This window comes from Lonchura striata, chromosome 5 (genome assembly GCF_050655825.1).
Source record: "Lonchura striata isolate lonStrDom1 chromosome 5, ASM5065582v1, whole genome shotgun sequence".
Taxonomy (NCBI): Eukaryota; Metazoa; Chordata; class Aves; order Passeriformes; family Estrildidae; genus Lonchura; species Lonchura striata.
Window position 1 is genome coordinate 47,242,470 of NC_140707.1, and position 27,251 is coordinate 47,269,720.

The 27,251-nt window shown below is 39.8% G+C and overlaps 2 protein-coding genes across 5 annotated transcripts in view; both read left to right on the top strand.

Annotated features, from left to right (window-relative positions):
- NUBPL (NUBP iron-sulfur cluster assembly factor, mitochondrial) overlaps positions 1 to 15,082 on the top strand; it is a 183,547-nt gene extending 168,465 nt beyond the window's left edge. Inside the window, exon 13 of the transcript XR_014955677.1 lies at positions 481 to 15,082. The gene's annotated coding sequence lies outside the window, so the exon portion shown is untranslated. The remainder of the gene's footprint in view (positions 1 to 480) is intronic.
- A 1,960-nt stretch (positions 15,083 to 17,042) lies between these two features.
- ARHGAP5 (Rho GTPase activating protein 5) overlaps positions 17,043 to 27,251 on the top strand; it is a 45,422-nt gene continuing 35,213 nt past the window's right edge. For 2 of the 4 annotated variants that reach the window (XR_014955678.1, XR_014955679.1), the window contains exons 1-2: positions 17,043 to 17,345; positions 24,318 to 24,424. The gene's annotated coding sequence lies outside the window, so the exon portion shown is untranslated. The remainder of the gene's footprint in view (positions 17,346 to 24,317; positions 24,425 to 27,251) is intronic. The other 2 variants (XM_021542660.4, XM_085580473.1) reach the window with 1 other exon arrangement.

Here is a 27,251-nt window from a genome sequence, read left to right on the forward strand (position 1 = left end):
TATCTTTTGGGAAAATACCAAATAACAAAGTTTGGCAAGAAGGAGTGCATCTGTTGGCTATGGTTTGCCATGGACAAACACTTTAGGGGGAGGAACACTGAAGGAGCTTGGTGTACCACTCTGAAAAAGGCATGAAATAAAGGGTGGATCAGCATGGAGGTGTTGCAATCATAATTTATTTAAAACAATGCAAGTAATGGCATCAAAGGAATGACCGTTTTGCTTCAATAACTCAAAACCACGTTACTTTTCATGCCATGCATATGCTAATGAAATAAAAACTTGTACATGCTTTTTATGTGTGACTAAAGTCACTAAAATTCCACCTAAACATGAAATTACATTAATTGCAGCTTTACATTTTCACCTCCCTCATAGAAAACAATATAAATATAACTTCAGTGGGGAAGAGGAACAGAGGGGACTCCACCTTTGTGTCCTTTGTGTCCTGATGGGCTGTACCTATCTCCTTTCCCATAGGGACGCCTGTGCTCATTGGCTGGGACCTGAATATTTGGCTGTCCTGAGGGCTTCTGCAGAAAATTCAAAAGGCAAGCTCATGTTTGTGGTCAAACTTGCAGTTCTATATAGTCATCTTGTAATTTAATGTATTTGTCACTGGCTCTATAATTTATATTTCATGTATTCGTGTGAGCTTCTGCAAAGAGTATATCACCAGCAATACAGTAAGAATCTACATTTCTGTTGTTCAATAAACTACTTTGTTTTGCACATGGATGTGAGAGATATTGAATGTGACTGGACTTCTAGTCTGGCTGTGAGAGTTCTTTGGGTGTGATCAGGCTTAGAGTGCATTGCATTCTTTGTCAATCCATAATCATGGTAGCTCCTATTGAACACGACCACACTTACAGTGCCACACTGGCTCTCCATTTCTGTTGCTTAGTGCTGAATTGGCTATCACTCAGAATATAAGCCCAGTGATGCCCAGCCACTCTGACATCTGAGGACAAGCTGGAATACAAGGGGGTTTATTTTCTGGCAAATTTTCTTCCTCTTTACACAAAAGTTATCCTTACTCTTAACGCAAGAATGTCTGCGGCAGCAGAGTTTACTGAATCTTGCACAGTATAAAGGCTTGTGTTTGTAGACTGCAAAGACCTGTGGGATAGTTCATGGTGCTCCTTCCAGTGCATGAGATGGACACCACTGTGGGCTTTGCCAAGGCCAGGGCACTGGACTGAGTCTGGCAAATTATTTGTGCATCTGTGTGCTGTTAAAAGATAGAATGGGTATAGCCAGAGTAATCAGTTTAATGAAATGCTTTATATCTATAATTTGTCTGATTTTAGAGCATATTAAATTGAAATTAAACTTCCAATACATTATTACAGTAACATATTCTCTTTCCTTTATGTCCCATTACATCTGTGATTAATATATTCAAAAGTATACATTACACTGTCACAAAAATGAACAAAGCTAAATGAATATAAATATCTGCAGTAAAATACAATGAAGTCCTGTGGTGCAATGGTAATGTTAGTCATTTTTGCATGAATAAATTGAAGTAGAGTGTGAAATTCCATAACTCTGCTGTGAAGCAAAGTCTCCAGCTGGCATGGACTGTCAAGTCCTTGCAGGACTAGTCTATTGTAAATATTTATTGCCACTATTTTAATGCTTAATCACAAAATAAACCTTTAATTCATCTGGGTGATAGCCTATCTGTACTGTGTACCATTTTAGTTCTTTTCTGGAAATGAAAGATATGATTCTAACAGAGTGAACTTTGGATGTAAAAATCAACTGAGAAAGACTTGCTGTAGTCTCCAGTAACAACAGATTGAGCACTTGTGGCTGATTGCTGAGAATCTTTTGACATTGAATTGTATTGGCCAGATTCACTGACTTTTTAAGACCAGAGAACAGTATTATTTGGTTTCAGCTCCTTTCATAGCAGAGACACCACATCAAATGAATTGATTACTAAAATAAAAACATCAGCAACCTGTAATACTTGAGAATTCTCTTAATTACTAGACTGAGGGGTCCTTTACTATACAATTCTTCTCCAGTGCAAACAAATAGAGAGCATAAACAAGACAGCTGTTATTCTGATGGAGAGGTAAAACATGCAGGGCAGGATAGGGTTTTCAAACTTTTGTCCAAGCTTGTAATGCATTTCCAAAGCCTTTCTGATTTAGAATGCAAATTCTGAACAGGTATATAGATCTTCCAGTAGTTTCATTACAAACATGAGTTCAGATGTGCTAGTAATGTTATTATAGTGATGCGTATTTGTAAAATTGGAGAATCATGGAGTTTGGAAGGGATGTCTAGACCTTGTCTGGAACAATGTCCTGCTTAAAGCAGGGTCAGCTGGAGTGGATAATTGAGGGTAGTTCCTGCCTGTACACAAATTACCTTAGACTAGTGCACTGAAGCTTGTATTCAGATGTTATTTGCCATTAACCTTGATCCTTTTATTAAGTCACCTCTTGCCAGGTAAGGAAGTCCTGATTAAAAAAGAAGAATGGTTTAGGTCTGTTGACCTTTCAGATGCAATCCCCACATCTTTCTGACAGATTCCCAGTGCATGTTAAAATGACATAAAGTATCTCCAGTGCATTTCTAAATGTGCTATTAAGGGGTACCTTTGGCATGAAGGAATCCTGAGGTGCCCCAAAGGCAACTTCATACCTCTCTTTGCTATCCCCGCCACAGGGAATTGTCAAGATTACTTTGGGGATGGAAGAGTAAACCAGGAGTGTCATTTACTCCATGATCAGTTGTAAGATCTGTACTTTTCTGCTTTTGTGGAAGAGTTCTAGCTTGTGCAGGGGCTTGTTTGACCTTAGGTAGCTTCTGGAAGAAGGGGAAGCCATTGGTTGCTGCCTTCCAGGGAGTGCCTGGAACAAGGCCAGAAAATGTCCCTAGCCTTGTCTATTGTGCACCTTGAGATCCCCTTCAATCCAGGTTTAGTAGACTGAAGAATTCAACATGACAAATATTGCTGTGACAATAGGTCATGGACAGAGTCCTACTCCCAGGCCATGGGGCTGCATGAAAAAATTATTTGAACTTAAAAATACCCACTTGTTTGAATCCCAGGTGAAATACTCTCTAAAGCAGCAACTGAGCATTTTGTACTGATAGGAGACTTTAACAATTCTTGGATAAAAGCCATAAGTAGGAGCAAAAAAGGTCACATTTCTACATCATGGTTGAAAAGTCTTCATACAAAAGGAATATGCACATTCTTCTAGGAATTTGGAGACAGTAGAAAATGTTTCTTAGTATTTACCTGGCAGATTATAAGGAGGTAGTAAGTTCCCATGCTAACCATGGTTTTGACAAATAAAAGGACATTGTCCTACTTAGAGTTCAAATAAAGTTTCAGTTAAGTGTTTTACTCTTTTCTGTGTACTTCTGTGCTGCCGTCTTTGGCCGGTTATGCTTGAGCCAGTTTTTTTTTTCTTTTTTGAGACATTCACTATTTCTAATTTTGAAAATAATGTTATGAAAACTATGTCAATGTCAAATACTGGGTAAAACCTGCTAGAAGTGATGGTATCAGAATGTGGTTTTACAGGATTGTATAATTTTTGGGGGTGATAAAAACAAGAATAAAAATTCAATTTGTGATATGTTTATTCATTATAAAGGTACGTTTACTTTTTTCAGCATAGATCCTTGAAGGACTTCAGCAACCCCACTAGAAATGTGATTCTTATTAGTATTTTAGAAGAAGTGCATGTTGAAAAATCTTTACAATTTGTTTGGAGAACTTTGGAACAGACCTTTACTCATCCACAGTAATGACTGATCTTTTAAAATGAAATGATAATTTAGCCCAAATTAACTAAATGTACTGGCAGGGATGGTCTTGTGGTAATTTGCAAGCAGATGTCTGATGGTACTGTTAAGATACTTAACATGTAGCTTTAAGCTCCTTTGAAATATATGGATTGATCCATGAATTTAATAGTTCTGGTCCTAAGACATGGATTTGACAATCAGAAGGTTTTGGTCTATGTTGTGATCAGTGTAACTACTGTTTCTATTTTCACAAAAATGGAGGTTTAATTTACAGAAAAAGCAGGTTTCTTTGCATCATTTTGTGCTGGCTTTCCCTAGTACCCCTTCTGCAATTTCTGCTGACTCTGACAACATATTAAAGTGCAAGAGCAGCAAGCAGTCACAGGACCCTCAGTGTATGGGGATGAACTGAGGAAACCTTCACAGTAAAGCAGTTCTTCACAATTGTATTTCTGTTACCTGTCCATTAATTTATTTTCAAAATACCTTATATGAAAAAACTCCCTTACTATTTTCAGGGTATATCAAAAGTGACATCAACTCACTTAAAAATCTTAATTGTGGGGAGAAGCAAGAGACTTTGACTAGCTAAACGACCTCACTTTAAAATCCCAGCAACAGGAAATATTCTTATAAATTAATGGTTTTTCTTATCTCTGAATAATTTACAATGTTACTTGTGCCACTATCAGAATGGCTTACTGATCAAAATTATGCACCATTTTGAGTCCAGAGGAAGTGCTAGTGAGTTTTTGCAGCAATTCCCAGGCTGACTGTGTCTAGATCTGGACTTACACTTTTTAATGCCAGGTCTGTACCTAATTCTTCAACCTCAGAGAGTATGTATTGGATAATTTTAATTAGAAAATAGGGAAGAAAATTAAAAAGCTTGTGTTTCAAAGAAATAAAATTACTGGATATCTGTATCAAGGTAGTGCTCAATTTGTAGTAGAAGAGTCAAGGAATCTGAATGAGAAGAAATGGAGAATGCTCAGTTTGATCATAGCATAGAAATAAACAAATAGTCTAAACTGAATTAAACTGCAGATATTTAGATCAAAATGTTAAAGACTGTAAAACCAGTGTATACATTACTGAAATGTCTTAAGATCACTGTGCTTCAAAACACACCATAGATTTACATTCTCCTGGAAGATTTATTAAAAATGCATTTTTAAAAGAAGAATTCAGAAGATGGCTATGGTATTTTTGAAAACTACAAGAACCAAGGAGAAACCTTGCCTGATACATGATAACATATAGCAAGAATATGTGTCATACAGCACGAATATGCTATATGTTCACAGAATCACAGAATATGTGGAGCTGGAAGGGACACACAATGTCAAGTCCAACTCAGCCCTGCACAAGACACCCCAAGAGCCACACCCTGTGCTTGAGAGCATTGTCCAAACACTCCTTAAATCCTGCCAGGCTGGTGCTGTGACCCTTCCCTGGGGAGCTTCTTCCAGTGCCCAACTACCTTCTGGATGAAGAATCTTTTGCCAATATCCAACCTAAACCTCTTCTGACACAGCTTCAGGCCATTCCCTCGTGTCCTGTCACTGTCACCCAGAGAAGAGATCAGTGCCTGCCCCTGCTCTTGCCCTCAGAGGAAGCTGTAACTGCAGTGAGGTCTCTCCTGAGTCTCTTTTCTCCAGGCTGAACAGACCAAACACCCCCAGCCACTCCCCACATGGCTTCCCATCCTCACCCCTCTTCATCCTCACTGCCCTCCTTTGGACACTCTCTAACAGCTTTATGTCTTCTTTATATTGCAGTGACCAAAACTGCACACAGTATTCAAGGTGAGGCTGCACCAATACAGAGCAGAGTGGAACAACCACCTCCTCTGACTGGCTTGACAGATTACATGTATTTAAATGATGGATAAACTAGAATATGAGTGACTTCACTTCTCAAATTACTGTTGAATGTTGTAACTTTGGAAGTTAAAATAATTTGTGGTGATTTTCTTATTGATTTCCTCAGAAGAATGATTGTTACATTAGACACAATTTTTCTAAGATTTCCAAAAACTGCAATAGGGGAACATTCTCACATCAAGTATAAAAGCAAATAAAAGGAAATATAGAAACCTCTCAAACAAAACAACAAAAAAAACCACCCCAACAAAATAAACAAAAAAAAATAATACAACCAATGGTAAATCTATATGCCAGGAAATAAATTTCCTATAATCCTCCTAAGACAGGAATTTCTAAATTTTATAGAATCATATAATAATTTGAGTTGGAAAGGACCTTTGAAGGTTATTTAGTCCAAAACCATACAATAGGCAGGGACATTTTTAACTTGACCAGGCTGCCTGGAGTCCAATTCAACCTGACCTTGAAGGTTTCCAGGGACGAGACATCCAACACCACTCTGGGCACCCTGTTCCAGAGTTTTACTACCTTCACTGTAAATGTTTCTTCCTTGCATCTACTTGGAACCTATCTTCTTTTGGTTTAAAATCATTACCCCTTGTCCTATCAGAACAGACCCTGCTAAAAAGTATGTCTTCAATTTTTTGAAAATTACATCCAAACTACTGCAAATTATTTTAGAGCATATTAATAACTAGCTTTTCTTTATTCAGATAGTCAATTTCAAATTGTTAAATAAATTCACAATGCACTCTGAAGCTCACAGCTACCAAATAGAAATTAGATCACAAGGTAGGCATCTTCCTGGGTTACAAAATGCAAACAGAAAGTACAACTTGTTGCATTTTAGGGCTCTCTATGCATTATTTACTATAGACTTCATGTACAAATAGAAACTTAAAATATTTTTTACATATGGCATATCCTAATAAAGTCACTTTATCTACCTACTAAATCATTAAGTGTCCACCTGGAATTGAAGTGCATGTCAGAAAAAGAAAAGTTCAGAAAAATAATGACAGATGCTATGTCTTTTAATGTCATTTTCTCTTACCCATCACATGGGGAGAAGCTGTTGCCCCATAGTCACTGAAATATATGCTCTACATATTCAAACTTCACATGTTGAACTTGGCTCAAAAGACTAACCAACATGTAGAAAGATAGTACTAAGGGATGTTCAGATCCATTATCTTAAAGCAATGCTAGCAAGAGTACTATGCATTTTTCTGATAGTTTCTAGGCCTTTTACAGATCGGGAATTATGAAGCCTAACAAATAACCTGAGGGATTGCATTGCAATTTGTTTGTGGATCCGAGCTGAAAAATCTAAGCTGGAAACATGAAGTATTTACAGTAAAAGGCAGAAGTACCTATAAATTAGGTGTACAACATGTAAGTTTAAGGCACCTGGTGCTAAGAATGGGATTCAAAACCAGGCTATATGTTTAGGCTCCCTTTAGCATTTCAGGGAGCTTTCCTATTCAAGGTAACATCTGGTGAAGAGACAGTGATGTAAAGATGCCCAAAAGAAGTTTGGGAAGCCACCTTGGAGGTGGCTATGCCTCTTAGTTCAAAGAATTGAGTGTTGTGGAAAGTCACCTTCCTAGGTGTTCTGAACAGAGAAGCAGATACGTTCAATGTTCACCTTTTCTCTTCAGATGGTGAAAATTCAAACTTCTCTTATTACCATGGAAAGACCAAACCATTGAAAGGAGGAAAATGTTTCTGATGAAGCTGTGCCACTGAGCAGAATGGAAGGATTTATGTGATTGCTAGGAGAGTAGCTGACACTGTAGTTGGAACACTAGCTGGACTGGAGGATGCTGAAACACTGGTCTTCCTATCCATCCTAGCCTGGAGTTGCTAGAGAAAATAAAAGGAAATAGTTTACAGCATTGGAACAGAGGGCCAGGAGTCCTTACTCCTAAGGAAATTCCCTGGCCAATACAACACAGAGCAATCTGACAACAGTGGGTTGGGAGGGGTTTTCTGCATGTTTTTGTGTCCTTCTCTGTATATGTACTCATATTTTTTTACTCTAGCCCTAAGCAATTTGTTGATTCCACAAAGCAATTTAATGGTAAAATACATGCTTCTATTCCATGAACAGAAACTGTAACTTCTGCACTCTTGGAAGGTATTTTAAAAGCCTGAGGCAGATTCAGCAATTTGTGATGTACAAAGGTGCAAATACCAGAGAATCTAGTTACCTCTCCTAGTGGAAAAAAGGTTTTTGACAGTGGAAAAAGAGTTGTTTTTTTCTGTTGCTGGCCACAATGGATTGCACACCCCAGTGTAAGTGGGGAAACCTTGTAAGTACCTGGGAATAAGAGCTCTTCTACTTGTATTCTGGATGTTGGTTTGGCTCAGCTCTGCTGGGGATTATTTGCCACACACTGCTTTCATCTTATTATATTAATGAATCATATATGTGCATCATGGGAGAAATTTGGATCCTAGCAGAGATACTGGCAAGCATCTCACTGACTAAACAGCAGACATAGTTGAACCCAGTTGAGACTAAGGACACTAATGGATTCCTGTAGGGTATTTCTCATCAAAAATGGCCAGCCCTGCGGCTGGCAAGCTTTTGAAACAAAGCAACCATTAGCTGTCCAATGAACTCTTTTAAGTCCTTCAGGTAATGCATTTCACTTGAAATAAAAATGAACGGTTACTTTTATTTTTCAGACAAAGCTAAAATGATACTTCTAGAAAAGTGAGAATAAATGTTCTTTCTTAAAGCAAAGAGCAAAACCAACCAGTCAGTTTTCTGAATGCAATCTGTGTGATTAATATGTCTCGAAATACAGACATTTCTATAAAATATTAATCACTTCACTTCTGGACTGTATTAAATTACATTTAGCAGTTCTGAAATTCCTTCCATATACTTTATGAGCAAATAATATTTATTAAAATTTTTCATCCTGCATCTTCACTTCCTGCATGATTTTAATCTTTTTGTTAAAAAATCTGGTTTATTTGCCAGGCAAAGTAGAAGTTCAAGGACCATCCTAGGAGAAGAGATCACTTTTGTGAGCAGGAATTCAAGGAACATACTTACTTTTCCTTATAGCTATAGTGCACAAAATTTCAGACATGTGAATGTTGAAGAGTAACTGATTTTTAAAAAACATGTGTTTTTTTTAAAAGGATATAATCATTGTAGCTTCTCTAATTTAAATTATTTACATAGGAAAGTCTATATTAGAGTTATGAATATAGTTTAAAAACTTGATGTATCTCATAGCAGCCAGAATGATTGAAAATGTTTCATTTTCTGTTTTACTAAAAGGCAAAACTCCCCTAATTGCAAAAGTAATGTAGTGCCATATTAGTTGTTTGATCTAATAAGGTGTATAGTTCACAAATACATCTATCACTTGCCATGATTGTTTTCCTTTCGATCTTATTAAGATGAAACTTGGTAAAGAATGATTCCATTATAAGAAAACAAAATGGCAGTAATAATCCCTAATGCTCAGTAAATGCCGTATTTTCTCTTATTCATGTGTTCAGAGAGGAGTGCCACACCTCTTTCATGTGTAGATTCACTGTCAGACAAGGAAGGAGTTGGCGGGTTCATGAGGATGCTCAAGGAGGAGAGCAGCTGTTCAGCAACAAAACCTTCCTAGCAGAGCCTTTCAGCCAGTTTCTGGACCATTTGATGTGGTGCTTGAGAGAGTGGGTGCACACACATCTAACTGGAATGGCAGGAACGCAGGGAAAAAAGCTTACAGTGGAGGCACTGACTGTCAGGTAAATATGTAACTTTTTAAAGTGATAAGTATTATAGGATTTTACATATGAAAGAATGCTTTTCATGCTTTTCAGGCACTAGATGAGAAAAATGTCTATGTTGTTGTTTATTGGTTCTCATAGATGTATATGCACTTAAGTTGTTTCTAGTCCATAGAGGAGCTGTCTTGCAGTGTGTAAAATCTACAGATGGAGAATGGGAAGAATAGGCCTGTTATCCTGAATTGGTACCAAAAAAGGGAAAAAGGAGAGAACGGCGTATCTATACAAGGCTATTATCTTCTATTATGAAGACATGGCTGTTCTGCATTCTTCATGCAGGCTAAAGAGCCACATACACTTCTGGTGAAAAAATAGAACACATGTGCAGGAACAATAGGTTTCTAGAGGATATATTCCATAGTTGTATTTCTTCACTGTTGTCAAGCTCCAAAGCACATTCTTCAAACCAAGGATTTAAATCCAAAGGCTTTGCATTTTTTTTCTTCAAAATTCGGGCAGAAATTACCTTAATAAAAGAGATGTGTACACCATAATGTCAAAAATTCTATTACATGAATAAATTTTGATTTGCATTTAAATGTGCTCATATGAATCCATTAACTCATCTTACAATGACAACAAAAGATCTTTTTCCTGTTTATTGTAGGTGGATAATAACTTGGGCTTTTATTTGGCAACACCTTTTAAAACATGTTTGCTTGAATGACTATTTTCATGCATATGTGTTTAAATGTAGCATGTAAAGTATTTGTCATAGTCATATAGAGCCCATTTCAGTCATGGCTTAGAATACAGGTTTCAAAAGTAAATGTTTACTTTTTTATTAACTTACTATGAGCTCAGTCTGAACTCTCCTAATGTGTCTCACCTGACTGAATACTGGATTCATAACACTGGGCAAAATAATATAGCTCTGTATCTATTGAAAGCAATTAGCACCTATTAGGAGAATAATGGCTGTTCTGTGTTCTTCACACTGAAAAAAAAAAAAAATAGAAGAGCCACATAAAATTTTGGTGAAAAACCCCAAACACATATGCACAAACAGTAATTTCCAGAAGAGGTATTTGTTTGCCTTTGCCCAGGATTCTGTCTCTCCAAACTTTGAGGCAAGATTCAGCTGCTCTTTCCAGCACACTTTTTTCCTAGCTCTCCCTTTACTTGCAGGAAGGGAAGACAGAAGCACAGAAGTCATATAATAGTAATTTGTCTTGGAACTATTGCAAGCTTGGTAGTTCTGTGCATTAGATTAGATATTTAAGATAATTTCTATATAAGTAAAATACCTTTGCAAGGATAGTTGCAATCACAGAAATCAGTATGATCAATGATGTGATCACTTTGTAATTGTAATCTGTTGCTAAAATGAGTGTCTTCCCTGCTCCTCCCCTTAGCATTTGTAGCCTTTAAATCTTCTCTGATGTTTGTAATTTGGAGGAATCTTTTCTTCTTGTGATATTAAAAAACTACATTCTCTGTCAACATTTTATTAGAGAAGGAAAGGTGCTTGCCCTATAAGAAAGACTACTTTAAAACACAATGCTTACTACTGTTTCTTTAGAAATGTTTTAGTATATTTTTCTCATAACATCTAAACTGTTGCTATCTGATAGTACAATAACTTGGTTATTGAAATCACCTTGTTATCTTCAGAATTTGACCAGAAATATTGTAGTCAAAAGAAGCAATGTATTATTCATGCTTAGTTAGGTCAGCTGAACACATTTCAGCCTCACCGTGTTTGCAATCATCTTGACTAGTGTCATAATATTTTCCATCACCTCTCCTGAGGCACATTTAGCACCTTTTTTTCCCCCCTTTTTAGAAAAAGAAATTCTCAATTATAGCTGTAAAGCAAACAGGCAACTGAAATCCACCCATTTCCTAAAGCTCTATTATCCCTGAGGCATCTGAAACAAAAACATATCAATACTAATTACTTAGCAGAAAGCAATCAAGAAAACCTTCTCACTCTCAAATCTCTCCTCTCCCTGTACTCCTATAACCAATGTGCCTCTAAACAGGAAAGCCTGAGCTGTCTGAAAGCACACAGGGAGACACGGTGATAGTAAAAGCAAGCCTTCTTTATGACCTTGACCCCATGAGTCTTTTCTGGTATCTTCTTCTCACAGCCCTCTCCTGGTTCACCTGTGATAAGTGTAATCTCTTCTCAGCAGCTCCCAGTGCTTCAACTCACTGATTTCAACAAGCAAGGAAGCAACAGAAGAGGTGTTGTTAATACAAATCTATCCTTTCCCTTCATCAGACTGATGCCTGTACTGAAATGAGGTGTCTTCAGTAAGTCCATAGGAACTGGCACCCAGCCTCACAGCAGTACCCTCTGTGGGCTGCACAGGATGCTGGGCAGGCTGGCTGGGAGGCTCCAGCAAAGGGTGCAGGGTGCTGCAGGTTCTAAACCTACTCTGTAATTTTTTTTTTATCCCTTTATTTTCCTGAACCAACGAATACATGAAACTTGTCTGGCTAATTTTCTTTTCAGTTAAATTTTTAAAAGAAGAATTATGGCTTCAATATTTTTTCTCAGTCTCCCTGTCATGCTCTGTTAGATCTTTCTGTACTTATTTGAGATTTTCCAGTCCCTGGAAGTCATGGGGCTCATACCACCAGAGTGGAACCTAGCAAGGCTTAGAAAAAAGCAGGCCTTCATAGCACAAATATTGAATGTGTGAATTATGTGAATGTTTGATTTTGCAAAAGCCAGGTTCATTGCAATCACTGATCATGCTCTTGATGTTTCTTTTGAAATGTTAGATGATCCAAAATAATAAAATATGGTGATCAAGGTAGCATTTAATTTAAAAAATGAATGAAATATTTGTTTAAAAAACCACGACCCCCCAAAACCTGAAGCCCCAGACTATAAGAAGGGTGGAGAGGGAGAAAGGTATAAAAAGGCAAGCTTTCTACCTGCTCTTTGTTTTGTCAGGTGTACTGATCAGAAAGCTAGTAATGCTGGTGAGCTTTCCTGTCAATGTCATGGAATTATGCAGTGATGTGGGTCTCTTATTAAGTAAATGCATTTATCTAAATGATTTCTATTAGAGACCAAACAGGCTCCCCTTAAGAATTTGATATGATGGTGTGAGTATTTATGCTCCTATTTTGCCCTCTCTTCCTTTATACAAATGTTTTTATATGGAGCACAATGAATTAACATGAGCATAGATGGTAGAACAAAGTGTGTGAAGATTTTCTCACAAAGAAGGTGCTGTAACACTGATTCTTAAACTTTATGCAAAACACTGCCTTTCCCTTGAAGTGAGACAGACCTGGCAGTTCTCCTGTTTAATGAGGGATGTTGGGGAAGAGGTCTGAAAAGCAGCTTGTAGTAAAATAATACGTGCAGATTTCATGTTCTGCAACCACCAACAGCACATTGATTTTTGGTTCAGTACACTGGTAAGATTGCTTGTTTTGCACTTCCAAGTGCTGCAATGAAAACAGTGATGGAGGAGTGAGGGCAATTAAGAAAATGCTGTACCCATGAAAAGTATGTGCAATGCTCATCTGATTTATGGTTTGAAATCCACCAATTCCAGAAGCATGAGGAGATATGCATTTGCCTCCCATCTGGCTTCAGATCACCAGAATCAGAGGAAATTGATGTGCAGTCTACTAGAGATATACCAAGTGCTTACTTTATTTGTGTTTATAATCAGCCCTTGAAATGTGAGGATATTTCTAAGGGGAAATCTGCTACAGGAAAAGGTATGAATAACAATAGTCATTATAAATAACAAATGTTGCAAATCATTAATGACTTTTTTCTGAGTTTCTGAAGGTTTACTAAAATGTTTCTTGGAACTGCCTTTCTTAAAATTTACAAAACACTAGCCTACCTGAATTACTAATTGTTTTTCATTATTAATTTTTATGCCTTCTCTGAGTTACAGTGCTCCCTGTCTTCTACTCAGTCATCGAAAGAGCTTTTTTCTTCTAATGAATATTCACAAATATTTCTGAACAATTTAAATAAAATTTTATATTAAAATACCTTGATGGAGTTGCTTTAATTTATCTTACTACTTCATTGGTAAGTGACATAAAATCTTTAAGTAGGCCTAGAAATCTAAATATTATACTTTCTTAAGGGCATAAAACTACCTGTTTTCTCATGGATTTGCAATTTTCTCACCACTTTCCCTTTGAAACTTTATAAACCTTGCATATCTTTTTAATATGTATCTGACATGATCTATGGGTGTATCTCTACCCAATAGTTTACATTAAACTGCAAAATTATAAATTTCATAGAGTCTAGGAAAAACACTGTGTCACTAATCTGCTTAGAACCCTGCTTGTTGGTTCATTTGACGTAATTATTGACTTTTTGTAGCTTTATGCAAAGTCAAGGGGTTTAACAAGCTCTGCAATACCATAGCAAGATGCCTACCGCAGCCTGACAGGACTTTTGTATTCTTCCTGGAATGCCACAAGTAAAGTGAGTTTCTGCACAGCAGTTTCCTCTGATGATGGTGATCTGATGTGAGGAAATCTATATGAAAATCAATTTCTGGCTTTACAGTCTTCCTGTGTTATATTAATTTTTGGAAGACTATTTAGGATCAGAGGAAGAAGAATTAGCTGATCTACTTCTGCCTGAAAACCTGTTTTTTCTTTCAAGAAGGAGTGCTTTTGGAGCTGGTGGTGTATCTTACCAGGGTAACATCACAGGAAACCACCAGGGCCTGCTGCCTTTTGTCTGGCTGCTGGGCATCCTTGTGAAGAGAGTTCCTGCACACTCTCTGCAGCCAATGACCCTGCCAGCTGTTTCCAACTGAGGCACTCCTCACTGGCCTTGCACGCTTCAGGGTTGAGCTTGCTGGGAAAAACTTCCTGCTATTCCCAAGACTATTCACCTTGCTGAGCCTTTTTTAAAAATTAAATCGGGATGAAGTAATTTCTACAATCAATTCCTACATGAGAGATCTCCTACATGTTGGAGTTTTACCAAAATTCTCTAATATTAACTGTTTATGATAATTAATACCTAAGAAGAGTTTCAGAAGGATAGAGATTTCCTTTAAATTTGTGTTAAGCTAAGAAACCGCAGAAGGTTTTGGTTTTTTTTTTTTGTCATATGAATAGAAGCTTTTGATAAAGTGAAATGGGACTTTAACACTCCAAGTTATCTACTTTGAACAACCTCCTCCCTCAAACAACTCAAAATCAAGTAATTAAAAATAAAATTAAGTTCTGGTCTTATGCTTGTTTAGCTTGCTTTTCTGTCCTTTATTTTTTTAAACTAGCATATGACTGCAAAAACTCTTGAGCAATGCTGCGATTACAATGTCAAATAATTTTATGATTTTAATGTGGACCTACCTAAGGTAGGTCCACATTAAAATTTTCTACAATTTCTACAAATATCCTCATGTAATGCAATGTCTGTGCTAGGCTGTTCAGTCATATTTTAGACAAAATGCTTTAGCTAGTTAGAATTTTCTTAAAATTCAAGTTTACAGGCAATGTATCTTCAGAAAGGATCTGATGTTGTAAATATTTTAATTTCCTAATTTTCAGATGTAAAACTTTAAGATGTGCATACAATATGTAAAATTGCACAGAATGAACCATATTGTTATTAAATATTATGATTACAAATATAACAGTCAAAACTTGGACTGTGCCAAGAATGAGGTTGCTAGTAAGATATTAATTTGTTCCTTTGTATGCATACATATAAACGATCTTTAGTAATAAATGATGCACAGAATATGCATTTCTGTGTGAACAGAGATAAGGTGTATGTGTATGATGACCGCAAATGTCCTGTTCCCTGTGGTGGATAGAACAGATTAGCACCTACTTACTAGCTCCTTTATACGTGCCATGCACCACCTGCCACTGCCTGAGGAAACCCAGCTCCAGAGGCAGGAGCATGGCGCTCCTCAGGCCCATCCCTGTGGGGTTGGGGTTTACTTACAACCCTGAGGGCTCTGAGAGTGGGAGGGGGATTTCAGCTCCTGCAAGCCATGCGGGGACCCCTCCGAGTGCCTCTGCTGCCTTGGGTTGCTCAACCTGATTCCCAGGGCGTCCAGCACCCGCTGTGCCCTGTGAAGGAATGTCCTACAGGGATTCCCAGGGTGTCCAGTGCCCGGTGTGCCCTGTGAAGGAATGTCCTACAGGGATTCCCAGGACGTCCAGTGCCCGGTGTGCCCTGGAATGTCCTACAGGGATTCCCAGGGCGTCCAGTGCCCGGTGTGCCCCGTGAAGGAATGTCCTACAGGGATTCCCAGGGTGTCCAGTGCCTGGTGTGCCCTGTGAAGGAATGTCCTACAGGGATTCCCAGGGTGTCCAGTGCCCGCTGTGCCCTGTGAAGGAATGTCCTACAGGGATTCCCAGGGCGTCCAGCGCCCGCTGTGCCCTGGAATGTCCTACAGGGATTCCCAGGACGTCCAGTGCCCGGTGTGCCCTCTGAAGGAATGTCCTACAGGGATTCCCAGGGCGTCCAGCGCCCGCTGTGCCCTGGAATGTCCTACAGGGATTCCCAGGACGTCCAGTGCCCGGTGTGCCCCGTGAAGGAATGTCCTACAGGGATTCCCAGGGCGTCCAGTGCCCGGTGTGCCCTGGAATGTCCTACAGGGATTCCCAGGGCGTCCAGTGCCCGGTGTGCCCTGTAATGTCCTACAGGGATTCCCAGGGCGTCCAGTGCCCGGTGTGCCCTGTAATGTCCTACAGGGATTCCCAGGGCGTCCAGTGCCCGGTGTGCCCTGGAATGTCCTACAGGGATTCCCAGGGCACCCAGCGCCCGGTGCGCCCTGGAATGTCCTACAGGGATTCCCAGGGCATCCAGCGCCCGGTGTGCCCCGTGAAGGAATGTCCTACAGGGATTCCCAGGGCGTCCAGTGCCTGGTGTGCCCTGTGAAGGAATGTCCTACAGGGATTCCCAGGGCACCCAGCGCCCGGTGTGCCCTGGAATGTCCTATGCATTGTCCCACCAAGGTGGGCGTCCCACCTGCTGGCTGCGAGCAGCCCCACTGCAGTGCCCTTTCAGTTTTTAATGATTAACGAATGAAGGAAGTGCTGTGTTACACCGGCTAAACCTGGGAAATGTTGTGAAAAGTTATAGGCAGCCGGGCATGAGAGGAGCTGGGGGCACAGCAGGCTGACCAAACAGCGTTTTGGCATCTCTTACTTCCATCCCGGTCAGCCGCCAATGTCCTTTCTTGCAGGCACCGCTGCTGGCTGTAGGCTCAGGGTAGGCCCTAGCTTAGGCGGCCCCCACCCAAGAGAGCCGGGATCGAGCCCGTGGCCGCGGCACACTTCGGAGCCGCTCTCCCGCCGGGGCGCGGCGGCGTCCCGGCCTGCTCCGCTGCCCGAGGCGGGACTCGAACCGCGGTCCCCGCGGCTCCCGGCTCCCCGCGGTGTCCGCGCGGCCACCAGGGCACGAGCCGGGTGCGCGCGCACGCGCGCCCCTGCACGGGCCCTGGAGGAGGGGGGGAGGCGGGGCGGCGCGCGTGCGCGCGCCGCCGAGTGCCGGCCGCGCGCGCCCTCCCAGGCTTCCCAGGGAATCCAGCGACAGCAGGAAGAGGCTCCTTCCCGCGCACGCGCAGCTGGCCGGGCGGGCGCGCGCTGAGCCGCGGCGGCGGGAGGGAGGGGGGAGGGGAGGGAAGCTGCTGAGGTAAAGTTAGGGGGAGAGAGAGACTCCGTCAGCGAAGCGAGAGCCGGGGAGGCTCGGCGGCCGCCATTACTGAGCGCCGGGGAGAGAGCGGAGAGGCGGGACGGGGCTGCGGCGGCCGGGAGCGCTCGGGAGCTGCGGGCCGGAGAGCGGAGAGAGCCCCGCGGGGACGAGAAGCCGCCGGGGGCGCCGGCGTGGAGAGAGCGTCCCGGGAATGCTGCCGCTCCCGCCGCCGCCGAGGAGCCGGATCCCGACGGCGCGAGGTGAGGGGAGGAATGCGGTCCCGTGGGAGCCGGCCCGGCCTGAAGCGGGGCGGCCGGCCCGGCAGGCGGAAGGGGAGCGGGGGGAGGAGGCGGCTGCAGCCCGGCGAGCCGGCGCGGCGGCCGCCGGCTGTAACCAGTCGGGAGGGTTGGGGCCGCGTGGGGAGCGGGCACGGCCCCGCGCCCCCCGCCCGGCCCCGCCGCGCCGCGGAGGGCAGGCGGGAAGGGCAGAGAGCGGGGTGCCTGGTCCCAAACAGGTGATGAAGGCCTGAGCAATGGGAGGGTCTGAGCCTGCTGTACGAGGCTGCCAGCTGGTCACGGCTCTCTAGGGAGGGAGGAAGGCAGGAAGGGGAGCTTCCCTGCTCCTCTCTTCCTTCCTCATTCCCTTCTTCTGCCTGGTGTTTTAGCTTCCTCTCTTCCATTCCCACTGCCGTTCCCCCCTTTTCTCCTTTCTCTGTACTTATTTTCCTCTCCATTACCCCCTAATACTCATTCACGCCTTTCCTGCTCTTTTCTTCCTCTACTAAATTTGAACAGTTGTCCATTCCCCTCCTCCTTCCTTTCACCTTCAAATATTGCTCGATATTAAATTTCAGAAAACTTCACTCTCCTAATGATGTGTGTGCATTTCTGTTTTTCCACCAGGTGGATTTTAAGGCTTTGGAATAGGGTAGCCAGTTGCAGTGTTGCAGATTTAAAACGTTTTGAATCCCTTCAAACAGCATAACCTTTAGACTCTCTCCACCCAAGGGAATCACCAGAAACATACAGATGTAATGCCATGGTGTTGTAACTATAAGACATAAGTATGAAACACTGCTTTAATTAAAAAAAGGAGCAGGACTGTATAGTTATAAAAGGAAGACATGCTTGTCACCTTCTCCCCACAATACACCCCACCCCTCTGTACCCCCCTCTTTTGCTCTCTCCAGTATCGCTTTTGATATCAGCGTGGAATATTTCCTTAATAAGTAGGAGGGGAACAATTTTAATCTAGACCAAAATAGGCCTGTGGGGGTATGTGTGTCTTCTTTAGTTTAGTGTCATGCAGATAAACTGGTGGTTTTTTTTTTTTATTTTTTTTCCTTAATAAGGATCCTTGACAGAAATTTGAAAACTCTACACTGCAGAGTAAAAGCAGTAGAGAGAGAACAGCATTAGCTGGTCAATTGGACGTCCATTTTAAACCTGTGCATTGAAGCCAGTTGCAGCACTGATGCTTGCATACTTACTTCATAAAGAATGTGGAGTTAATAGGTGGCATTTTTGTCAGTTGTGCTGTCTTACCTTCTGAAGAGTCTTCCGCGTGACAGTTGTTTTCAGCAGTGACATCAGTGACCAGAGTTAACTGCCTTCTGATACTTATTTATAGTACATATATAAAGTAAGGGTGCTGCAAATATTCATCCAGGTGCATACTTTCATTTTTTGTGCTGCTTTGAAAATTATTTTAAGTGCTAAAATTCTTAAAATTCTATTTATAGTACTCTACTAAAATTCTGTTACTAGAGCTCAAAAGGTATGATGCAAATGTAAGGGTTTTTTTTAAAAGTCTATAGTACTTAAAGTATGGGAAATTGTTTAAGCATTTGTTACCTTATCACTAACTTGTTTTAGTATAAGTTGCTTATAAGTGTGGAACATACTGAGCTGAAATAGCATTTTCCCCCTGAAGTGTCCCTATCTAAAGCAGCTGCCATTGTTGTAAAATTGTAAATAATTGCAACCAAATGCCTACCACTCCTTGGTATTGGACTTTACTTTAGCTAAGGTGTTGCATGTGTAACATAATCCAATTAAATACTTTAGGCTCAGACTAAATTGTTTTAAAATGCTATATTTAGCACTAACAGAACCAAATGCTCCACATGTTTTTCAAGCTATGCGCTTTCCTAAAGCTGTAGGTATTTTTTCTGTGTGCAGACTTTGTAGCAAAGAAAAGCACTGATCATAATAATAGATTGTTCTGTGTAAGTTTCCCTGTTGGGACTTGTTATTTGAGTAGATAGTGTAAAATAAAGATATTAGAAGGATGCTGATGCTATCTTAAGGCTTCCAAAAGTAGTTTCTTGACACAAGAGAAATGCCATGTACTGCCATCCTTCAGGAATATTTTGCATAAAACTTCCTAAAGCACTCCTTATCCCTCTGTTTAGTAGGCTGCTCCACGGTGTGTCCTTAGTGTTCTGTGCAGAAGGCGTTCTTGGGGGCTGAGGCGCCGCGACCTTCTCCGAGAGAGTGGCGCTTTGGGAGCCGAGCACCCATCGCGGAGTGCTGCTGGCACGGTCCCGTCGGGCGTACTGAAAACAGCCCCGTTCGTGGCCGTGACGTAGCCGTGCGAGCGAGCCCGTGGTGCATTCCTGCTCGGTGATAAGGCAGGAATGCTTTCCAGAGGGGCCTGCGTCCCGCGGCCGGGGCGCCGCTGCCGCCAGGGGGCTTCGGCCGCGCCGTGCCCGCGCCCCCCGCCCTCCCGGCACTTCGGGGGTCCCGCTCACCCTGCGAGTTCCGCATTAGCGCTCCCGGGGCTTTTTTATCCCCTGGATATGTGTTACGTCTTTCCTAATGGGCACACAAAATACATAATCACTCTTTAATCACTCTTTGTTTGGCTGGTTCTTCTTTTCTTTCTTGCTCTGATAATTTTTAGCCTAAAGGTCAGTGTACGTGAGCTGGAAGAATATTGCATTTTATAGATTATTGTTTGAACCATCTCATCACTTCCTTATAATTTGGTGAAATATTGAAAGGAAAGCAAGTTTATAGTTCCTCACAAGAAAATCTGAAACAAATGTGAAGTTATTTTGAATTTGCATGTTAATAATGTTTTTCTAGTACATCTATTAGAAACCAAAATTATTAATCTGTGGCTAGTTCTGCACGTGACATTTTGTGATAAATAAGAGTTGTTTCTTTGGCTTTGAGTTAAAATTCCCATGCATTTTTGCCGTTCTGCATCAGTTAACATTCAAGCATGACAGAAGAATGTTTGCATTTAACAAAGGAAAACCAATACCTGCATGCACAATTTTTGGAAAAGTATATATAGTTGCATTTTGGCATTTATTTATTTAGGTTGGCTAATTTTTATGCAGAATATTATTTGCTACTTGTATATGCCATTTCCCTTTCTCATTTAGTAATTTTAAAAAGGGGTTAACCAGTGTTATTTTACGCAGGTAGAAATGACACATATAGCTTATAGAAGGTCAAACAACAAACTAAGCTTTATGGTGTTGAGTCCTGGATTCTATACTGCAGTTGCTTATGAAGCAAAATAATATGAAATGATCCAGATCTGTGGATCAGGAAAATTAATTGTAGTTGCCCATACCAGGATGTAAATTTTTCTTGGTCTTTTCTCCCAGGAAGTGCATTTTAGCCCTTTTTGTGTCCTTACTTTGAAGCCTCCTTCTTTGTCTGCTTCCTTTTTTTTCTTCTGTTTTTAGAAGTTTTTTTATGGATCCCCTTGGTAAAATTTCTCCATTAGTTCTTTTGTGTTTTTCCTGAGTATCTCCACAAATAAGCCTGATCGGGAGACTTGCTCTGGGAAACTTCTCTGACCATTCTGCATGTTTTTGGTTGGAGCTTATCCTGTGCAAAAAGAATTAAGAATTTATTACTTCTGTAATCTTACACTTTCCTTCCCTGTTAAAATACATTCTTTGAAACTATATTGAATGCTTTCAGATATTTAAAAATCTGAAAAGTAACATGAAAGGCCCGAATTCAGAATACTGCTATGCTGGTAATTTGAACCTTTACAGTTTACCTTTTTATTGTACCTTTATTTAATTTATGTAGGTTGGTTTAATTTTTCTCTTGTTTGTTTGGGTTTTTTTTGCAGAGAGTAATAATGATAATAGATGCCCTGGGACTGCTAGATTCTACCTAAAGAATGATGTTTTGGATTCAGAAATAATATTTAGGCTCTGATTTAATTTTGAGTAATACACAGACAGTCTTTAGTGTATTGTTGTTAATAGAAGACATTTATTGAGCTTAGTGGGAACTAAGAGCTTTGAACTTCTGTTTTTAAACACAATTTTTCATTCCTTTATAATATGAAGTTCGCCAATTGAGGTTTCTCTCTTTTTTATTTTTAATACATTGATTACTTTGCTTTTGTATGGAGAGAATTATCTAGGCTACAGAACTCCTTTGGGATTATAGTTGGCCATCATGCTAACCAAATCTGAAATGAACAGCAGTTGGAATCATCCATTCTCATCCTTCATTTCCCTAGCACGATTAATCAGCATACCACTTCAGCTGAATTTCTTTTCAGCCAGAGGATCACTGTTGTCCCTTACTGTGTTGCTGTTGCTTGGTTGAGCTTAATTTCTGATAAGCAATCTGAGCAATGTTTTTTCTCATGTTGGCTGATACTTGGGTAATTGTTGTATTTACCCTTATTTTTAAATAAGGACTCAAGTATGGTTAGTTAAGGTTAGCAGCTCTTGTGAAGGCAAGAATGTGTTTGGAAAGTGGACAGGACACATCACTCAACAGACTTAAATGATTTGAAATTGTTGATAAGGTGACATTGGTATTCTCTGGTTTCATTTCTAAAAAAGATTTTTGTCTGAAGGGTAGCTTTCTTATGCTTGCTTGAGTGAAAAAGATAGCTCTTGGTAAATACTGAATGAGAAATGGTGACATTACATTAAGGTACATCAACATTTGTTTTTTCTAACTGGTTGTTAGAAGAGGAAACAGTTGAATTTTTACTCTGTTTTGGGTAGGGCTGGAGTTAATGTTGTGGTGATAGATCTTGGACGTTGGGTACTGTAATAAATGTTTTCTAATGCCAAATTTTGGTTCTCAGAAAGTATGCAGTGAGGAATGACTTGATATAAAAACTTGGTGTCAATAGTAACTTGAATCTGGAGATGTAGCTTCCTTTGAGTCATGGTCTGTGTATTTTGAGTGCACAACACTATGAAACTCATCCTCCAGACCATTTCAGTGACACCTAATGTGTTTGAATTTACTTGGTGATCTGCTGAAGAGGTTACAGTAAGTTTCTTTTGATGTATTCGTATGCTTTGTAAAGCAGACTAGGCTGTGATGGGTCTTTTATTCACATGTGCTTCTCTTTGCTTGGCCAGGTAATTTACAAACACAGTTGCAAGAATATGCTGATTAAAACGAACCCCAGAAAATACTAATCCATAAACTGTTGTGTCTAGGCAACAGTACAGAGTGAGTAAAGGACTTGGGGAAAACACTTTTTATTTTCCCTGTTGGCAGCTGCTTAACTACTTGGTGGTCGTAAGCAATTCTGTGGACTCTTTCAGGCAAGAAATTTTTGCTTCAGCCATGTTAGGTCTAAAACATTTTTAGGTTCAGAAAGCAAATTTGGAGGATATTTAGAAATACTCAAGAGTATTTATCTGTAAATGATTTTTTTTACTGTGGACTCATCTACAAGTTCCTGTGCAGCCACAATTACTTAATACTGATAGATGATTAATTCTTTATGTATTATTTGCTAATAATATGGCATTCTATTCTAGTGTTTAGAATTCAGCTCGGAAGACTTTGGGAAACATGTATTTGTAAATAGGGTGTTTTCTGGTGTCTTACTGTATCTGACTGTTGTGGAGGCCTGTGTTTGAGCTTTCTCTTGTGGCAGTGTCCCTCAAGCCTCAGATGCATTCTTGCAAGTGGAGACACTTTTCTCTTACTCTGTCTGCTCTTTCACATACTCTGAGTTCTTCAGAGTCCCACTGTGTTTTTCCTCATGAGCAAGTATCTGCTTTGCTCAGCTAGCTGTGGATGTAGAGGAGTGCCACAGCTTAGAGGTAAGGGCAGGGAATAGGACTTACTGCCTATCTTCTCTGTCAGGTGATAGAATTTAGCTATGAAACTTAGCCAGGCTTAATGCAGGACTGATAGACTGCTGCCTATTGATTTTGGTGGTGTTTGGTACCACAAGATTAGTTACTGTTATATTGGTATATTGTTTATCAGTATTGCCAAACCTTTTTTTTCCCAAAAGAAAATTTACTAGAGCAAAGTGAATATTATTCCCAAAACAAAATGAAGTTATTAAGAATATAATTGTAAATGGCAAAACAAGAAAGAGCTCTGTTGTTTTGATGTAGTATTTAGCACATATACAGCATGGCGCTGCATCTTGCTTAACAATTATACCATTCCTTAGTTGAAAATGGCTTACATAATATTCCAGTGCAAGTGCCTCAAGTTGCTTTCCTGTTCTGCATCATAGTGTGTGGAGCACTGGCCTGGCAAAGTCTGGGTTTTGTGTGATGCAAAGGGAAGAACAATGGAAGAGAGTTCTGGTTTTGATTACTTTATAGTAGCATCTCTGCAGTGAGATCAGCACTTAGGGTTATATTAAAAATTTGTACCCTAGTTGAGAATTCAAAATCTTCAAATACAATTATACTTTCAATTTCTAATTTGTCACAGTTTGTGAGTACTTTTAATTTAGAAGTGGTGTACTATAGGTAAAAGAGTTTTGAGGTAGACTGTGCCTTTTTCCTATTAATAGAATACATGTACATAGACATATATTTGTTTCATGTATTTTGTACTTATCCCAACTTCACCTTGCAAACCTATGTTCTAAATACTTTAGAATTCCAAATTATTCTACAAGTGATTAGTGATTTTTATAGCTCATATGTTGTCTGAGAAATTATATTAATTTTTTTCAGAGCAGGCTTCTGCAACCTAGGTATTGTTGAAGTATCGAGTTGAAATTTAAATCACAATTACTTAAGAACTCTACCCTCTCTCAAATATTAATAGGTGTGTTTACAGGATTTAAGCCCTCCAAATTTAGAAAAAGACCAGCTTGAGTTTTGTTTATGGGTTTGAAATAAGGAAAAAAATCCTTATGCATAGGTGAAGTGTTGTATGCATAGGTGAAGTGTTGTACCTTCTCTGATTGCTGGTTCTTCCTTCATAAACTTGAAACTTTTAATGGTTCTTATTTTTTGTTTTCAGATCCCTCAGGGAAGGACTTACTGAAGGGCACTGTTTAAATGTGTGATGTTACTGCAGGGAGATCACAGCAGGATAGTCATCTTGCTTTGCACCTCTTTTTCCTAAGGGTAAGTTTGGGCTTTAGACTTTTATAATGTGTTTAAAGGTGGGTAAATAAGTACAAGCTGCTATTTTCTTTATAACTACGCTTGGAAATCTGAAAGTCTGTAGAGACAAGGTCCTACAGTGTGTCTGTAGATGGTCAGAGATTCTTCCTGCAGTGATGTCAGATGCTTTGTATTATTTTCGATCTTAAGATTGAAATTAGTTGGGGAACTCAAACAACCCCTCCTTTGAATCAGTAACAGAGGTGGGGGGCAGGGTTAGATGAATCGTAGTGTTTACAATTTGTTATAATTGAATTAGGCAGATTGAACTAAGATAATGGGATGAATTTACAATGAATTTCCAGTGTGCATTCTTTAAAACAGTACAAAACGATAAAGTAAATTTACATTAGTGGTATAGTGAAATGGAAAATCTTCCATTTGGAGAACAATTTAATGATGATTACATATTAAATGTGAAGCCATTATAATGTCAGATTTTTACCAGTTTTATTACTTGATTAACAGATTTTGTTCTGTGACTTTGTACTATCAGTGCAAAGTAGAAACTGTATTTAAAAAAACCAAAACCAAACCTATTCTGGTTTTAAATATCTTTAATGATTCAGCTTCTACTATGGTTAAAATCTTTCTTGTCAGAACTTTAATGAGAGTCTTATGTGTTGGTTCTGCCTTTGTCAGTGTCCCCTTTCACCTTACTCTTTGAACTTACTTGCTTAAAAATGTATTGATTTAAAAAAACATTTTGTAGATGGAGGAGGAACAATGTTTGCTACTGAGGATGTGGAGAATCTGAAAGTATTGATTGTTTCCTATAAACTAATTGCAAATTGACAGTGTCTTCCTGATGAAATTAAGTAATCTTGTGGATGAAGATTTTTGTGTTCTAGTTTAGTCCACATGAAATCTGTATTGTGCAGTGGCAAACAGAAAACATTTTATAGTGAAAGTGCTGACTGAATTTCTCATTCTAACAGTTTGAATGATGCTACTATGATAAGCTTTGCTTTAGAAAGAAAACACTGGGTTTATTTGTAGTAATATAAATACTGCTTGTAAAGGATGTTATTTTTGCTAAGTATTTTTATTTCTGGAGTCATTTTCTGATAGGTCTAAATTCTCTCTTTTAAGAATATAGTAAACACAGTGGAAAGAGTAAAAAGGAAAATTTAAAATATGAGTTGTCTTTCTGAATGTGTCTTTGAGTAATCTGATTTAACTGAAAAAGAATTCTAAAATCTGGCATAAAAATTTCGGGTTTTGCAATATAAAAGTTCTTGAGTATAAAAAAAAGTTGTTCTCTTAATTTTGTAATGAAATTGATACTTTCTTTCTAAAAAATATATTTTCCTTTTCTGTGATTTCCATAACTAACAGCTGGTTTTATGTATGTCGTTTGTATTTTATATTTTGGTTAGTTAATTGTTGCTAAGAAGGACAAAGTATATAACACTAAAATATCTGTATTGATGTTTGTTATACTTTCATTCTGATAAGGGCTATTTATAGGTTTGTTTAAATACATTTGTTTTGTTACTTTGTACTCTACAAATGTAAAAGCAAGTATGTTAAGTACAGTAGTATCTGCCTTTCATTTATAGTGCCATGTAATATTTGTCTCTTTACCAAGAAAACAGAGGACAGAACAGTGTAGGTTGGAAGAGACTTCCGAATGTCATCTTGTCCAGCCTCCCTGCTCAAGCAGGGTCACCTAGTAAAGGGTTGCCAAGATCTGTCTTCTGGTGTCTTTTGAATACCTTTAGTGCAGGAACCTTTACAACTTCTCTGGACAAACCAGGCCAGTGCTCAGTCACCCTCACAATAAAAAAGAAGTGTCTCCTGATGTTCATATGTCATCTTCTGTATTTTAGTCTGTGCCCATTGCCTCCTGTCCTGTTCCTGGGCACTACTGAAAAGAGTCTGGTTCTGCCTTCTTTTCACCTTTCCTCCAAATATTTGTACACATTGATGAGATCTTCCCTGCTCCTTCTCTTTGCCAGGTTGAGCAGTCCTAGTTCTCCTAGCCTTTCCTTAAATCAGAGCTGCTGTGGTGCTTTAACCCCGTGCTGCATTCTCCAGTAGTTCTGTATCTCTCCTGCTTGGTGGAACTGGACATAGTGCATCAGGTGTGGCCTTACCAATGCTGCAAAAAAGGGAAGGTTAACCTGCCTTGACCTGCTGTCTAATGCTGCCCAGGGTACTCTTAGCCTTGTTTGGCACAGATGCACACTGCTGGGTGGTGTTCATGTCCACTGGGATTCCCAGGTCACCCTCTGGACAGCTGCTCTTCAAGTGGCTGGCTCCAGCCTATAGTGGTACATGGGCTTATTACTCCCTGCAGGCAGGACTGTATCCTTTGCTCCTCTTAATTTTGTCATCAGCAAACTTGCTGAGCATACATCCTCCCCCATCATCCAAGTTATTAATGAAGATACTGAACAGTATTGGACCCAGTACTGGTCTGCAGAGTACATGCTGATTACTGGTTCCCAAGTAGATTTCATGCCACTTGTCACCATCTGCTGGGACTAGCCATTTGGGTATTCAGTTTTTTCTGTCTTCCTCATAACGTAAATGATTCAAAACAGCAAAAGCATTTCCATTTGCAGTATGCATACAAGGAAAGTCTTCTGATTAATAACTGAGAGTTAGTGGCAATTGATATACTTGATGACAGCTTCAATAAAGCCATTGGAACCTTGTAGTAATTCTGTGAAACTGAATGTAAATATAGTAGTTTTTGTTTTCAGTTAATAAAAGTTTATTTCATAGAGACAGAGGAATGAAACAACATTGTAGTCTTAAAATCTATACATAAGTCCTACTC